The sequence below is a fragment of the Lactuca virosa genome, chromosome 5 (assembly GCF_052849685.1).
Source record: "Lactuca virosa cultivar CGN04683 chromosome 5, Lactuca_virosa_CGN04683_v6, whole genome shotgun sequence".
Taxonomy (NCBI): domain Eukaryota; kingdom Viridiplantae; phylum Streptophyta; class Magnoliopsida; order Asterales; family Asteraceae; genus Lactuca; species Lactuca virosa.
This window is the reverse complement of record NC_136430.1, coordinates 166,897,584-166,915,339: the sequence shown is the minus strand read 5'-3', so window position 1 is coordinate 166,915,339 and position 17,756 is coordinate 166,897,584.

The following is a 17,756-nucleotide window of genomic DNA, read 5'->3' as shown; positions in this document are numbered from 1 at the left end:
AATCTCTGCAAGAGTGAAGTTCGCCGTCACAAACTTCCACCAGTCCTTCGCTCCCAAGCGAAGCTGGTTCAGTGCAAACCGAACCCTCAAATGCTCCGAACACGAACAGGTGTAGAAGCATCCCTCGATATCAGAAATCCATCTCATCGCAGCAATCGGATCCTGCGTCCCATCAAACTCTGGTGGCTTCGTGTTGCTGAACTCCCGGAACAACATCGAATCACCCCCCTGAGGTCTAGCAGCAGCAACAGCTGTAGTAGCCGCAGCCTCAGTAACCGCTGCGTACCACTCATCAAAAGTCTTAATCAATGTGATCTTGATAGACCCAAACATCTCCGGAATCTCAGCTCGGATCGCCGCAACCACCTCATCGTGGATCATCTGACGAAGCTCCTCGTCACTCACGCCGCTCGTCTCGGGTCTGTGGCGTGTCCCAACCATAATGTCTCTGAAATACAACATAAAAATATCAGAGACCCGCTCGAGCATACTCGCACTCGATAACTCAACCCTACTTGTTCCCTAGTACCCTAAGGATTCTTACTTGGACTGCGTACTGATTCGGTGTCTTCAGTAGTACGGGCCCTATACTACCATCCACACTGCATCAGTATTCACCCCAAGTCCTCCTCCTAGGATCCCAGATCACAAGTACTCTAAATCTTGCTAGCATAGGCTACCCTTCGGTAGACCTCTCATAAGCTCCTCACTGCTACGTACTCACTCTCAAGCATCTCATAGCAGCAGAAATCTTCCTAGGCTAAGGCATCACAAATCAGGCCACTCGAGTCCTAATATGAATACCTAGCCTTCTCTAGCATGCGTAACTTATCATAACATATCTCATAACACATAATGTAAGGGTATTTTGGGAAATCACCGTTCGGGCGCTGGCTGATCGTACACACTGCTTCCTTCTGTTCTTCTCAAATTCTTTTACTTTTTAGAAAAATTGTTTATTTTATGAAAAACTTTCTCAAACCCTCAGTTTGAGTTCAAATACACCCGAAGGTGCATCCGAATCCCTCAAACCAAGGCTCTGATACCAACTTGTAACAACGTAAATTTCCAAAACAATTTTTCATTTTTGAAACATACTTTTATTCATTAGATAATATCAAAACATAATGTATCCAATGTTATCATAACAAAACATATCCCAGAATCTCAAGACATAAACTCCATGAGTGTGTACGGATCATGTCGGCGCCTTCCCGCGATCCTCGCTAGTACCTGAAACACATAACACAACAACTGTAAGCATAAATGCTTAGTGACTTCCCCAAAATACCACGTACACACATACGCCACTCAAGGCTATAAGACCTTCCGGGCACTGTGTCTCAGAGGACTTCCATCCCACAACCCTGGTAGACCTTCCGGTCCCACCCGTAATGACCTTCCAGTCCATATCATCCTGACCTTCCGGTCCACATCATAATGACCTTCCGGTCCTTATCATTCATAACATACATAACACATACATATCATATAACAACATACAGCACATACATCTCATAGCATATAAGACCTTCCGGTCACACATAGGTACCATCCTAGGTACAGTATAGTGAGAAGACTCACATCGTACGAAGTCAGATAAGCTCTCGTGCTTGACATCCCGACCTAGCCTCCTCCTATCATCCGAATAACATTCCTGATCAATACCCTCTCATAGTCTCATCACTACAGATTGGGTAGAAGGCCATTCTACCCCTCTCTAAACTTTCCGGAATCAGTTTGACCAAACCCTAAAGTCAACTGAAGTCAACGGTCAAACTTTGACCCGACTCGTCGAGTGCACATGGGCGACTCGGCGAGTCCATGCGGGTCCTCTGAATCCTTCTAGCCTCACTTGGCACGTCGATTCATCCCTTCACTCGACGGGTTACTCCTGTCACGAATCGCGGGGCAACCCCGACTCGACTCATCGAGTCCACTTATGAACTCGGCAACACTCAAATGACCTTCTGAGGTCAGATCCGCTTCTCTAACCTATAGATCTGACCTTTCCATACCTACTAATCACGTAAAGGTGAAACCTTTACAATCATGCAACACATATATGGTTCCTTTTGAAGAAATAGCCTCAAAATTGGCAACCTAAGTTCATTCCTTTCATAACACTTCATAAAGCAAGATGGATAATGCTCTCTGGACCTCTATGGATCCAGATCTGAAGTCTAACACATAAAGGGACCATAAACTCATCAATTCAAGCCATAAAAAGGGTATAGAAAACCCTAGATTCATAGATCTTAACCAAAACAGAAGGAGAGTTCGATTTGCTACCTCAATACTGCAGATCCAAGCTTGAAAACCACAGATTAGCAATCCTCTTGACCTCCTCTAGCTGGAAACGCCTTCTTCTTTGCAAAACAACACCAAAAAGGATTAAAATGGCTTGCTCTCACACACAACTCGCCCAAGCTCTCTAGGGTTTCTCTCTCTGGACTGGTAGCCGCAAATGAGGGCTATAAGGACCCTTAAATAGGGCACAAGCCCAAAGATTTAGGGTTTCTGCCGCCAGTACGGACTCGTCGAGTCACCGTGCCGACTCGTCGAGTCCCTTCATTAATACAGTCAGCAAATCGCGATCCTACTCGACGAGTCTAGGCGTCGACTCGTTGAGTCCTTCTCTCAAACTCAAAATAAATGAAAATCATAGAATACTTGGGAATCCGGTGTTACAGATTCCTTTTGGTAATTAAGAAGTTGATGTAGAAGGTAGAGCAAAGCTCCTTCTTATCATCGACACCAACAATAAATCAACTTGATAGATATGCTAGCCAAAATATTGTAATGATAGAAAACGCTTAAGCTTTAAGTTAATACCAAGTATTAACTCAAAGAGAGTGTCAAAGTGACAAGCATTCTTCATATATGAACTTAACCCATTTAAGTGCTTAATAGAATAAAGGAAGAAGGAGGGTGAGAGCATGAGAGTTTGTGTTTTTAACAAGAAAATTGTCTAGAAAAAGCTAGCTCATAACACTCTCTCATATATTTGGAATAAAGCTAGTAACTTGTCTGTAAGATCCCAAAATACTGATAAATTATTTTGATTTTTAAGCCATCAAATTCATACATCATTTGTTCCAAAATCAAACATGATATAAATGTATTTCAAATATCAGAGTATAACAAAAGTCATCAATGCGGAAAATCATAGGGAGAATGTTGTGCAGTCAAGTCGGGTCCTTCCCTTTAGAACTGGAACTACCTAAAAATGTTAAACCACAAACCATAAGCACAAAACTTAGTGAGTTCGCCAAAATACCACATACCATACAAATGGGCCCAGCCCAACATGCAAATGGGCCCAACCCAACATGCAAATGGGCCCATCCCAACATACATATGCAAGAGTCACAAAGACAACTAGCATCATACACAGTATAGTGAGAAGACTCACCGGTCTCTAGAAGTCAGATAAACCACAACTAACTGCCACGAAACATGTGCTACAACACACCTAACAATCAAACAAGGTTCAACCTTAGTCTATAACCTAGAACTAGCAATTTGACCAAAAGTCAACCTGCATCAAAAACTCAACGGTCAAAGTCAACTGTCCAAAGTTGACTTTAGAGGGCCACCACGTCGAGACCTCCTATTGGCCACATCATGGCATAATAAGGACAAAATAGTCGCACACCTCCCTCAGTCGTCATGTTGTGGCAGCCAACGTCATGTCGTGGAAACTGGGTTCAACAGCTTAATGGATGGAGCCATTTTTGTTCCATTTCATGGGCTCCAAAACTCATATATGATTCTTCCCAAAGTCTTAATGGATAAAGTTTCCAACTTTATCCATTAAGACATCCCTTTAAGCCAAGATCTCAAGTCCACGATCCTTAATGACAACTTAATGCATGGAATCAACCATTCAACACTTAATTATTAAAGTCTTTATTCCAAAACTTCCAGAAGGGTTTTAGGGACCCTAATGATCCCTAAAAATGAAAACTTTATGGACATGCATGCCCCATGCATGTCCTTTCCCAAATCTAGGTCAAAAGATGCAATATGACCAAAAATTCATACAATGTCCTCAAATCACAACCACATCCTAGATTTATGAGATATAATGTTCTTGGGATTCAGAGAGATCATAAAGTTACAAACTTTATATTTTCTACTCACTATCTTCACATATGGGTCAAAATATGGCATAAAATCTAGATCTAAGAAGCATACAAGAAAAAGATGAGAGTTTAAGGACTTACAAGAAGTCCAAAAGCTACACACAAAGATGATGAGGGGTTGCTTAGAGGAACTAGGCACCAAATCTTCTTCTCCTTCCTTCAAAACCACCACAACTTTCAGAAGTGAGCTCAAAAGCCTCAAGAGAGCTAGGGGTTGGCCAAAGGGACTTTTTGAGGTGATGGAGGTTGGGGGTGAAGGAAAACCTATCTCTCACTTCCTTTAGATAGAACCAAATCCCGAAAAAACTAGGGCTTGCATAAAATGGATGCCATGTTGTGGCCAACATAGTGCCACGTCGTGGCACTCATTTAAGAAGTGCACTTCAAGCAAGCTTTGCCACGTCGTGATGATAACCTCATCACGTCGTGGCCAACCAAATTTTCCAAAACAATTATAAAATTATTACCTCAGAATATGGATGTTACAACTCTCCCTCACTTGATTCATACTTCATCCTTGAAGTCCACTACTACAAATAACTCAGGGTAGTGCTCCGTCATCTCCTCCTCAGGTTCCCATGTCCACTTTGAACCCCTCCAATGCTGCCATTGCATCTTCACGAAGCCCACCACCTTATTGTGCAACGTCTTCGTCTTCATATCGAGGATCTCAACTGGTCTCTCCACATAATTCAGGCGTTCATCAACCTGAAAGGAATATAAAGGAACTGTCACACCCCCGAACCAGACGGCGGAAATGTCCGGGGGCTTGAGCGTGACTCCATTGTTGTAGTATCATCACAGAGTATATAATTGAGGATCTCAACTGGTCTCTCCACATAATTCAGGCGTGCAACGTCTTCGTCTTCCTATCGAGGATCTCAACTGGTCTCTCCACATAATTCAGGCGTTCATCAACCTAAATGACATATAAAGGAACTATCACACCCCCAAACCAGACGGCGGAAACGTCCGGGGGCTTGAGCGTGACTCCATTGTTGTAGTATCATCACATAGTATATAATTGAAACATAACATCATCATCATCACACATGTAATATAACAACATTCATTGTTTACATCGAGTATTGTATTCGAATATTACATGCCAAAATAGTCAGAGTATGATGAAACAAATTATAACAAAATATCCATTTTGTTCCGCTCAACCTGCTTCAATGGTTTCCTGAGAATACAAGTTAATTTAAAAGGTCAACATAAAAATGTTGGTGAGTTCATAAGCATGTTTGTGAAAATGATTTGTACAACTTTAAAACCACCAGAAAATCCTATATTTTCTGAAAAGAGTGTAGTATGTTTGTGTCAGATCTTGTATTAATGCATGTGTGTTATTGATTAATAGAATGCCAAAAGTGAATGAAGAGAATGTAAATAGAATGCCCCCAGACAACCCGATGTTGCCTATAAAAGAAGAAAAGAGAAAGCTGTCGTACCAACCCCGAGGTTGAGTACCAGTGTGAGTAAGTTTCCGTGTAATCCAAGAGAAAAGAGAATGGTCTTCCGCAAACTTCATACTAAATAATGACAATTTCGCCTGTCTTGGCGTTTGTGAACGCCGGTGGAAAAATAAAATAAGGTTATCGTCACCCTAGACTGATGTAGTCTAACTGTAGCGAACAGCTTAGGTGTGGGGTGTCATCCCCGTATAGATCTATACACAAAACCCCGCTCTCCCTCCAAGAGACTCTGATTATAAGTACAGGCTACGATCGTACACTCAATAGGTGTCAACCGACAAGTCTCACTAGATCCTTAATCGGATTTTACGCGAAGAGAAACATATAAGCTCATTACGGGCCCAATGAACCATGTATGCGGACCACTGAGTCTCACTGAACACGTAAGTCATTTTCAGGCCCGAAAAGAAATGAAATTATATAACATGGGCCCAAAATATATGTAAAAGGACAACTAAGGCCCACTTCACATGTAAGGTATTTATAGGCCCAAATAGCATACAAATAGTATCCAAGGTCCGCCGCGCATGTTAATGGTTAGTGAGGCCCAATAAACAAATAAATAATATTCAGGACCTATCAAGCATATTAATTGGCCACTAAGGCCCAATATTATACGAATGGAAAAATTAGTCCGTTTGTTATTTTATTGCTAGTATTAGCCAAATTATTTACCAAAATAGCATATAAAGCCCACTTTTTGTAAAAATGACATTATTGGCCCAATAAGCCAAAAATTTACAATTAGGCCAAATCTTAGTAAAAATAACACTTTAGTCCCCATTTTGTTCAAAACTTGTATTTATGGCTAGTGTTTGGTAAAAATAACGTTTCTAACCCATTTTTGTCAAAAATATCATTTTTGGCTTGATTTTTGTGAAAATACACATATTTCTGGTTTTTGACTTTTCTGACCCGATTGTTGGAAAATTTGTAGAAAAATCATCGTGAGTCAAAATTTGGATCCGTAAACTCTGGAAGTTTGGAAATTTTGTCTACTTTGTTCAAAATATTTCTCATAATTTTTAATGGCCTCTATCCAGTGGGAAATTACTCACCTTCACAGGCTGGTCCGAGATTATTTCAAATATGATAGACAGTTTTGTAAAATTCGCCAAAACTTGTAGAAATATCGTATGAAAACGTGAGGGTAGTCATTGTAAAGGTATAAACCTGAACGTTTTTCATGTAGAACAGTTTTGAAAAATATTACCATTAAGGTGGTCAAAACAGTTCGAGATTGGACCAAAACTTTTCTGTCAAAGGCTGATTTTTGAGTTTAGGTTATCCATGTTTGTACACAACACTTGTTTTTGCTATTTTAAGTGTATAAATCCCAGATCTATAAGTTCACTTGTATTATATGTGATAACACATACTTTTCTCAAGGTTTTTATGTAGATCCAAGTGATAAACTTCATATTCTTAACATATTTTTAGATTTATGAAGTAAACAACACATAATCATCAAATAAATCATGAAAACACACATAGTCATGCATATACACATATATATACACAAAACAACTTGTATTCTCCCCTAAAACAAAGTAAAAATTGAAAATAGGGGGTATGAACTCACATTGAGGTTTGGATTCGGTTTTTGGATGGAGAAATGAGAAGATATCGGCTTTAGCAAGCCTCTTGAGGAGGTTTTCGAACTTGGATGGTTCTAAGAAACATGATCCACAAAACATGGGTGTAGGAGGAGTGATTTAAGTGTAAAGATGTAATAAATCAACTTAGGTTTGTAAGATCTTAACTAGGATGATGATCTTGATGAGAAATCCTCTTGAAAACACACATAAAATCTCAAAAAATTGGGGGAAGAAGGAAGTGTTCTTGAGTGAGTTATTGAGAGTGTTTGAAAGAAAATAAAGATGGTGGTGTGATGGGATTTTTGGCCAAGAGGTAATAAGAAGAAAGGAGAAGAAGATATCTTTGCATGGAGGGTAATAGACACCTAGAAGTATGTGATTATCTAGATACATGCTAGATAATCATGTGTTATCAAGTTCTTATTCCATCCTCCTTCCATTTCTTTTTCTCTTTTTTTTATATAGTTGGGTCGAAAGTGAGGAAGACGAGAAGAAGGAGGGGTAGTTTGGGCCTTACAAACTTGATTATGATCCTATGAGGCCCAAATAGATAGTTCTCGGCCCATTGGGCCCCCTTTATGAGGGTTCACGGTCCATTAGGAATAAAATGAACCATTTTAGGCCCACATGGCCCAAGATGTTAAAGTTTTATGAATGTGGGTCCAATTAGAACCCAATTAGGGTTTCTAGGCCCATAATAGTCGAATTGAATGCTTATTGGTCCATTAGGTAAAATAAGAAAATCCTAGTCCATAATAACCTTGAACCGAGATTTTTAGGGTTTTCAAATCATGATTGACTACTTAAAATGCTTTGTATAAAGTTTTGAACTTCGCTCGTGAACCTTGATTAAGTTTGTTGTCATTGAATAAGCATAGTGCACATTATCAAATTAGGGTTACAAGTATCACAATAGATGATATCTACATGAGTGTAGAATTTCTTAGCAAAATGCTAGTTGTGACATCATCCTCCCGTTAGAGGGAATTTCGTCCCGAATTTTTTTTAAAATGTTAGAATTATGAACGAGAGAATAGATGAGGATACTTCTGCTTCATCTGGTCTTCACGTTCCCATGTGAATTTCGGTCCACGCTTAGCGTTCCGTCGAACCTCACTTCCCTATCCATTATCTCGACTGGTTCTTCGATGAATAGGAGATTATCGTTTATTTCAATCTCTTCTAAAGGAATGATAAGAGTTTCATCGGATAAGCACTTCTTCAGATTCGAGATGTGGAACACGGGGTGTGCATTGTTGTGCTTCGCAGGTAGCTGCAACTTACAAGCCACTGGACCAATTCGAGCAAGAATTTCGAATGGCCCAATATAACGTGGGTTTAGTTTTCCCCGTTTCCCAAAACGGATCATCCCTTTCCAGGGAGAAACCTTCAATAGCACTTGATCTCCGACTTGAAATTCCAGAGGTTTTCGTCGTTTGTCAGCGTAACTCTTTTGTCGGTCACGCGACGCTTGGAGTCGGGCTTTGATTTGGATTATCTTCTCTATAGTCTCTCGAATGATTTCTGGTTCTGCAAGGGTGCTGTCCGATGACTGCCCTTTTGCCAGCTGGGTATCACCCACCCCACTCTAGCAGAGAGGTGATCTGCATTTGCGACCATATAAGGCCTCAAAAGGAGCAACCCTTATGCTTGTGTGATAGCTATTGTTGTATGAAAATTTAATCGAGGGCAAGTGGGTATCCCATGACTTGCCAAAATTGATCACACCGGCTTGAAGTATGTCTCCAAGTGTTTGGATGGTCCGCCCGCTCTGGCCATCGGTTTGAGGGTGGTAAGCAGTGCTCATGTCTAGCTGTGTTCCTATAGCTTTCCGGAGCGACTGTCAAAATCTTGAAGTAAATCCACTATCCCGATCCGAGATAATAGATACTGATACCCCATGAAGTTTCACGATCTTTTTATATAGGTTCGAGTTAATCTTTCCGTCTTGTATGATTTCTTTATTGGAAGGAAATGGGTAGATTTAGTTAACCTAATGTCGAACATCCAGTTAGCGCCTAATCCAACTTTTGTAATAATATTCTTCGCCTTTTTGACTCTGAGAGTTTTATCCAATCCACGCAATGCTTCCTTCGTGATATTCTCCGGCTTTGATGCCTCCAAATCCGGTCATAAGTGTTGATAGTGTGTGTTCTTGTTTCGTGAGCAGACGGGTATGTTATCAATGAAATTAATTAAAAGGTTGACTAGGAATGGTTGGGAAAACTCGGTTCATGGGGTCCTGATATGGGCATATTTAGTTATAAAATTCATGCATTATCTTAATACTTTATGTTGTTTTTGTCAAATTTAATGAACAAAAGGTGCTTAATTAGTTTAGAATTTCATTTTTCAGCAACAATGACATGCTTTGATGGAAAAGGAAGCGAAACTAGCCATTGGAAGCTTGGATCTTGGATTTTGAAGAAAGAAGGATGTTACTGGACAGCTTGACCCCTCGTCAGTGTTTTGGCCATATCTCATGAACCGTAACTTCGATTGATGAGGTTCAAAATGTTCTGAAAACTAGACACAATTTCAGACGACTTTTGTGTTTTTAGAAAATGCTAATTCCAAACGGACTCGACGGGTTAGGCCACAAATTGACTAGTTGATCAGAAAGTTTGTGATTCTTGACGCTGACTTGCCGTACACGGGTCTTAAGTGATGGACTCGCCGAGTCGGTTACTGGACTCGACGAGTGACCTCTGTTTTGTGAAAATCTATATAAATGGCATTCCTGCCCGATACCCTAGCATATAGATTAACGCTTGGAGGCCAGTTATCGACTGAAGGTGTTGCTGGAGCGTGGGAAGCTAAGGAATCAACCCTACATTCAATTTTAAGGAGAATCAAGGCAAAATCAAGTTTAATATTTACCTAATCTCTTGTTTGAACTATATTTTTACCAATTGATTTCGTGTTTGAGATTGTTTCTGCTCTAATCATGAGCTAAAACTCATACCTTCTGTTTAGGATAGATGATTTTGTGATTATGGTTTGATTTTGTGTTTGGATTAATTTAATTTGGTGAACTTTATTTTATTAAGCTTGTTAAAGAACCTTATGCATTACCTATAACAATTTTCTGTTAATTATCAAGTAATTAAGCTGCATGAACATCTCTTAATTACTTACCTCATGTGATTGATGTGAAAACATAGTTATGTGCCTAGGATTAGCGAACGTGAAACTAGGATTAACTAGAAAGTGGGTAAATTAATGTGTGAGCTTGTGTGACAAACCATCAACAAGAGGTTAATTGAATTAATAATTTTATTAACTAATTACAAGTCTTATTTAACCCGAATCAATAAACTAGGAAACTCATTGGTTTAATCAACAGATCACTGCTTGAATTAATTTGTTTTCTAAGGATTAGTAATAGCGAACATGAACCTAATCACACTAATCGGTAGCCAATGCCAATTAATCCATTGCACTTGTCATAAAATCAACCGTATGAATAAATGATTCGAACCTAAACAGAAGTCTCCTTAATTATTGAATTTAGTTGATTTTTATTTGCTTAGCTCTTAGTTGCTTAGCTTAAGTTTTAGTTAATTGTTTAAGTTTCTAGTCTTGCAAAACTAGAGAAAACCCCCTTTCTATTACTTGTTTTATTTAGATAATATCAGCATTTATTTTAATTGTTTACCGTTCCCTGTGTTCGATACCCTACTTACCTGAACTAAACTGCTAATCGATAGGTACACTGCCTTTCGTGTGTTTGTCTTTGTGTTTAAGTTAGTAGGATTAAAACTAGTGCATTTTACACACATCAGGTCCATGAATACTGCGGGGACATTCGTTAGACCGAATGGCATCACAACGAATTCGAAATGGCCGTATCGAGTTCGGAAAGCAGTTTTTGGAATGTCCTTTTCTCGGACTCGGAGCTGATGATAACCGGATCTTATATCTATTTTGGAGAAGTAACTAGCTCCTTGAATCTGTTCAAATAGGTCGTCAATCCGAGGGAGAGGGTATCGGTTTTTGATAGTGAGATAATTCAATTCCCTAAAATTCGATGCACATTCTGAAGGATTCGCCTTCTTGACGAACAAGACTGGAGCTCCCCAGGGTGAGAAGCTTGGTCTGATGAATCCTTTGCTCAACCATTCTCTTAATTGACTGGATAACTCCTGAATTTCGGCGGGAGCTAACATGTGGGGTGAATTGGCAATTGATGTGGCTCGTGGTATGAGGTCGATTCGAAATCCAACCTAATGAATGGTTGTTTAGTGTTAAGGTGCTACCTACATAAATATCTTTGGTTGATTCGGTTTTCCCATTAGCCATCTCCACCGTGAAGGCTTCGTTTAGCTTCTGGGGTTGTTGTTTTAGTAAGTGTTTGAATTTTTTACTAACGAAGCTTCGCTCGGCTCCACTATCGAATAAGATGCAAGCGAAAGTGTTGTTAAGTGGGAATGTACCAGTAACAACAGTCGGGTCTTGAATTGACCCAAAGTCAATATTCTTCTTGATCCTCCTGCCCCCTGGTTGTTGGCTTTGGGGAAGTTGCGTCTGAAATGACCGGTTCCTCCACATCTGTAACAAGTGTAACTAACCCCAGCGTTATTGTCATTGTTATTAGTGTTGTGGTTGTTGTAGTTTGGCTGTTGGTTCTGTTGTGGTTGAGATCTGCAGTATCGGGTGGTGTGTCCTTTCTTGTTGCATCTATTGCAATACGGCTTCCGGCAGGCTCCTTTATGATGGAAATTGCACTTGTTGCATCTTGGAAGACTTCCAGCATATGGTCTCGCTGGTGTTGATGTAGTAGGTGTCATGGTTGCATGGACAACAACAACATGTTGTTTCTTCGAGGACCCTTGAGTTGGCTGTCCCTTCCTCTTACTCCTAGACTCTTGCTTCCTGCTCTTAATCTTGGGGTTTGGAGTGCCTTGATAAGCTATCACTCGTTGGTTTCCGGGGTTTTCACTTCGACTGGAGTTGTTGACACTATTTCCACCTCTGTTGGTGTTGTTTGCGTTGAGTTGTGCCATAGCAGCGGTTACGGCAGCTGTTACAACAACTTGGAATGTAGCAGAGTCCATCTGCAGAATTGGTGTCTCATGGGTGTGCTTGTTATTTCTGTTGGATGACATTTTCTGTTGCATAATGATAAGCAAGCTTGTAAGTAACGATTGGTCATTTCGTGTTTTGTTGTATGATTCTCATTGTTTCAATCTACATCCCTATGATGTATTTATGGTAGTAGGTAATCGTAGATTTGGCACGAATATTAAGTCTATCCATAGAGTATATAGGTTGTTTTGGTTTCGAGATCCTTGAGTATCTAGCGGTTTCGAGGGTTCGGTTGTGCATATAAGTGGACTCATGCAATAACACGAAATAAGAAGAACAAATAGTTGTTTCATTAGTGAGTACCATCCTAGTACACGAAAGAGAGTCATAACGGATAGTAGTGGGGGAAAAAAACTGATCCTAATCGTGGCGGAAAGTGTCTGGTGGTGGTGATGATGAAGTGGATGCACCCCGGAGACGAGCTACTTGTCGCTCGGTGTCTCGTAGTCGTGCCTCCCAAACTGACTGTCTCGCTTGGGAGTCCCCGATCACTTCATATGTTTCTCTCAACTCTCTTAACAGCAGCCCACATTTGGTCTATTTGATTGGGGGTGTCCTGAGCTCGATTATCAATGTCTTGGGTGCGCCGGACCATGACTGGGAGGGCCCGGTCAGCAGGTCCTCCATGACTGAGATCGAAGAAACCTCAGTTCACACCGTAGGGTGGTCGTATCCCCTGCTCGCGACTTCATCTCCAGTTATCGTGTGTTCATGGGGCGTGGGGCCATCGGGGCCCATAAGATAAGCCGGTACTCTGGCCATGTATGGAGGATTGATGACCTCGGACTCTGTATCTGAGTCATCATCGTCATTGCCCTCGAGCTCTTACTGTTCGAGGTCCACCACTGACTCGGCGGGTCCATCTGCAAGTTCTACTTCATGTTCCTCCTCTGGTTCTTCCTCTGAGTCTCCTGCTAGGTCTTCCTCTGGGTCAAGCCACCCTGCCTTTCCCTGACTAGGGAGATAGGGGTTTCCTGGCTAATGATACCCGGCCATAGTGTCTGCACGTAAGTGTATAAACACTAGAAACAAATAGCACACCAAACACTCCTATAGTATTTTAAATTTTGTTTAGGTTTGGTTCTATAAGCTCTTTGGATAATTAGATGGTAAGTTTTTGATTCATTGTCCATCACGATTACTCCCGAACACATGTTGGTCGTATTTTGAATAAAGGTAGTTGATCAGGCTACATTCACCCCCAAATACGACTACATAACTGCCCGGGTTTAATTGCGATGTTCAAATCCTCCAAAGACTTTTACTGTTCTTGTTGTGTTATTACTCTAAAATGCACACATATGTATGTATTTTAATTATTATGTTCAGAGTAGTTTAGTCCCACTGTATTTATAGTTGCATATCCTATATGATTAGATATGCTAGTTCACTATAAACAATGCTCTGATACCAATCTGTCACACCCCCAAACCAGATGGCGGAAACGTCTGGAGGCTTGAGCGTGACTCCATTGTTGTAGTATCATCACAGAGTATATAATTGAAACATAACATCATCATCATCACACATGTAATATAACAACATTCATTGTTTACATCGAGTATTGTATTCGAATATTACATGCCAAAATAGTCAGAGTATGATGAAACAAATTATAACAAAATATCCATTAGTTTGTTCCGCTCAACCTGCTTCAATGGTTTCCTGAGAATACAAGTTAATTTAAAAGGTCAACATAAAAATATTGGTGAGTTCATAAACATGTTTGTGAAAATGATTTGTACAACTTTGAAACCACCAGAAAATCCTATATTTTCTGAAAACAGTTTAGTATGTTTGTGTCAGATCTTGTATTAATGCATGTGTGTTATTGATTAATAGAATTCCAAAAGTGAATGAAGAGAATGTAAATAGAATGCCTCAGACAACCCGATGTTGCCTGTAAAAGAAGAAAAGAGAAAGCTGTCGTACCAACCCCGAGGTTGAGTACCAGTGTGAGTAAGTTTCCAAGTAATCCAAGAGAAAAGAGAATGGTCTTCCGCAAACTTCATAACGTTAATTCCTCTAAGTGAGCCGTCATAACCATACTAAATAATGACAATTTCGCATGTCTTGGCGTTTGTGAACGCCGACGGAAAAATAGAATAAGGTTATCGTCACCCTAGACTGATGTAGTCTAACTGTAGCGAACAGCTCAGGTGTGGGGTGTCATCCCCTTATAGATCTATATACAAAACCCCGCTCTCCCTCCAAGAGACTCTGATTATAAGTACAGGCTACGATCGTACACTCAATAGGTGTCAACCGACAAGTCTCACTAGATCTTAATCGAATTTTATGCGAAGAGAAACATATAAACTCATTCCGGGCCCAATGAACCATGTCTGCGGACCACTGAGTCTCACTGAACACGTAAGTCATTTTCAGGCCCGAGAGAAATTAGATTATATAACATGGTCCCAAAATATATGTAAAAGGACAACTAAGGCCCACTTCACATGTAAGGTATTTATATGTCCAAATAGCACGCAAATAGTATCCAAAGTCTGTCGCGCATGTTAATGGGTCAGTGAGGCCCAATAAACAAATAAATAGTATTCAGGACCTATCCAGCATATTAATGTGCCACTAAGGCCCAATATTATACGAATGGCAAAATTAGTTGTTATTTTATTGCTAGTATTAGCCAAATTATTTACCAAAATAGCATATAAAGCCCACTTTTTGTAAAAATGACATTCTTGGCCCAATAAGCCAAAAATTTACAATTAAGGCCCAATCTTAGTAAAAATAACACTTTAGTCCCCAATTTGTTCAAAACTTGTATTTATGGCTAGTTTTTGGTAAAAATAACGTTTCTAACCCATTTTGGTCAAAAATATCATTTTTGGCTTGATTTTTGTGAAAATACACATTTTTCTGGTTGTTGGAAAATTTGTAGAAAAATCATCGTGAGTCGAAATTTGGATCCGTAAACTCTAGAAGTTTGGAAATTTTGTCTACTTTGTTCACAATGTTTCTCATAATTTTTAATGGCCTCTATCTAGTGGGAAATTACTTACCTTTACAGGCTGGTCCGAGATTATTTCAAATATTATAGGCAATTTTGTAAAATTCGCCAAAAATTGTAGAAAAATCGTATGAAAACGTGAGAGTAGTCATTTTAAAGGTATAAACCTGAACGGTTTTCATGTAGAACCGTTTTCAAAAATATTACCATTAAGGTGGTCAAAACAGTTCGATATTGGACCAAAACTTTTCTGTCAAAGGCTGATTTTTGAGTTTAGGTTATCCATGTTTGTACACAACACTTGTTTTTGCTATTTTTAGTGTATAAATCCCAGATCTACAAGTTTACTTGTATTATATGTGATAACACGTACTTTTCTCAAGGTTTTTATGTTGATCCAAGCGATAAACTTCATATTCTTAACATATTTTTATATTTATGAAGTAAACAACACATAATCACCAAATAAATCATGAAAACACACATAGTCATGCATATGCACATAGATCTACACAAAACAACTTGTATTCTCCCCCAAAACAAAGTAAAAATCGAAAATAGGGGGTATGAACTCACATTGAGGTTTGGATTCGGTTTTTGGATGAAGAAATGAGAAGATCTCGGCTTTAGCAAGCCTCTTGAGGAGGTTTTCGAACTTGGATGGTTCTAAGAAACATGATCCACAAAACATGGGTGTAAGAGGAGTGATTTAAGTGTAAAGATGTAATAAATCAACTTAGGTTTGTAAGATCTTACCTAGGATGATGATCTTGATGAGAAATCCTCTTGAAAACACACATAAAATCTCGAAAATTTGGTGGAAGAAGGAAGAGTTCTTGAGTGAGTTATTGAGAGTGTTTGAAAGAAAATAAAGATGGTGGTGTGATGGGATTTTCGGCCAAGAGGTAATAAGAAGAGAGGAGAAGAAGAGATTTTTGCATGGAGGGTAATAGACACCTAGAAGTATGTGATTATCTAGATACATGCTAGATAATCATGTGTTGTCAAGTTCTTATTCCATCCTCCTTCCATTTCTTTTTCTCTTTTTTTATATAGTTGGGTCGAAAGTGAGGAAGAAGAGAAGAAGGAGGGGTAGTTTGGGCCTTACAAACTTGATTATGATCCTATGAGGCCCAAATAGATAGTTCTCGGCCCATTGGGCCCCTTTATGAGGGTTCACGGTCCATTAGGAATAAAATGAACCATTTTAGGCCCACATGGCCCAAGATGTTAAAGTTTTATGAATGTGGGTCCAATTAGAACCCAATTAGGGTTTATAGGCCCGTAATAGTCGAAGTGAATGCTTATTGGTCCATTAGGTCCAATAAGAAAATGCTAGTCCATAATAACCTTGAACCGGGATTTTTAGGATTTTCAAATCATGATTCACTATTTGAAATGCTTTGTATAAAGTTTTGAACTTCGCTCGTGAACCTTGATTAAGTTTATTGTCATTGAATAAGCATAGTGCACATTATCAAATTAGGGTTACAAGTATCACAATAGATGATATCTACATGAGTGTAGAATTTCTTAGCAAAATGCTAGTTGGGACAGGAACCACTACAGAATCATCAACTAAACACTTCTGCAGCTGAGAGACATGAAAAGTGTTGTGGATCAAACTAAGCTCGGCAGGGACCAATGTACCTGGAGCCCAACTTCGCCCGCTTCTAGAACCATATGACACATTTTCAAGGTGACACCTTTAGAAGCACAAAGTCTCCGACCTGAAACTCGTGGTCTGAACATCTCTAGTCGGTATAACTCTTCTGGCTACGTGGTCTTCAGCCGATCGTGCACCAGTTATATCACCTCAGTGTTCTTGAGTACTGCCTTAGTACTCCCCATAACCCGATTGTAGCACCCGGTTCTTGGTACGTATTTCTTTCTACATATTTTGCATTTTTGGCCTTGGACTCGGCGAGTTGAAGGACCAAATCGCCGAGTAGAAGCGGGACGGGACGCAAAATTTAAGCGATGTACTCGGCGAGTCGGGTCCCAGACTCGACGAGTAGACACTGTCTGAACAAAAACCCTAATCCAAGGGTTTGCACCCTATTTAAATGACCTTATGCAGCCTCCATCGCCCCTTTATGCTTCCAAACCCCTCTCATTGAAACCCTAGCCGTTATTGAAGCAATCTAAGGCATTTGGAGTGATTTTGGTGCTTTTGTGACCCAAGGAAGGAAGGAAAAGCTTGAAGGATCAAGAGGAGGCTAGAGGGATCCGATTTTGAGCATCATTTGTAGTCTACAGAAGGTATAAAGTCTATACCTTGTTTGTTCTTTTGATAGATCCCATTTTGTGGAGTTCTAGGGCTTTTCTACGCCATTTTGGTCACCAACCATGATTGCAAGCATGGTTTGGGGTTGATGTTTCGGATCTAGGTCCTTAGAGGGGTTACAAGGCAGAAAGGAGTGGCTTTTGCACTCAAAGAAGGCCACATGCATTGTAAGAGCCTGTTTTAGGA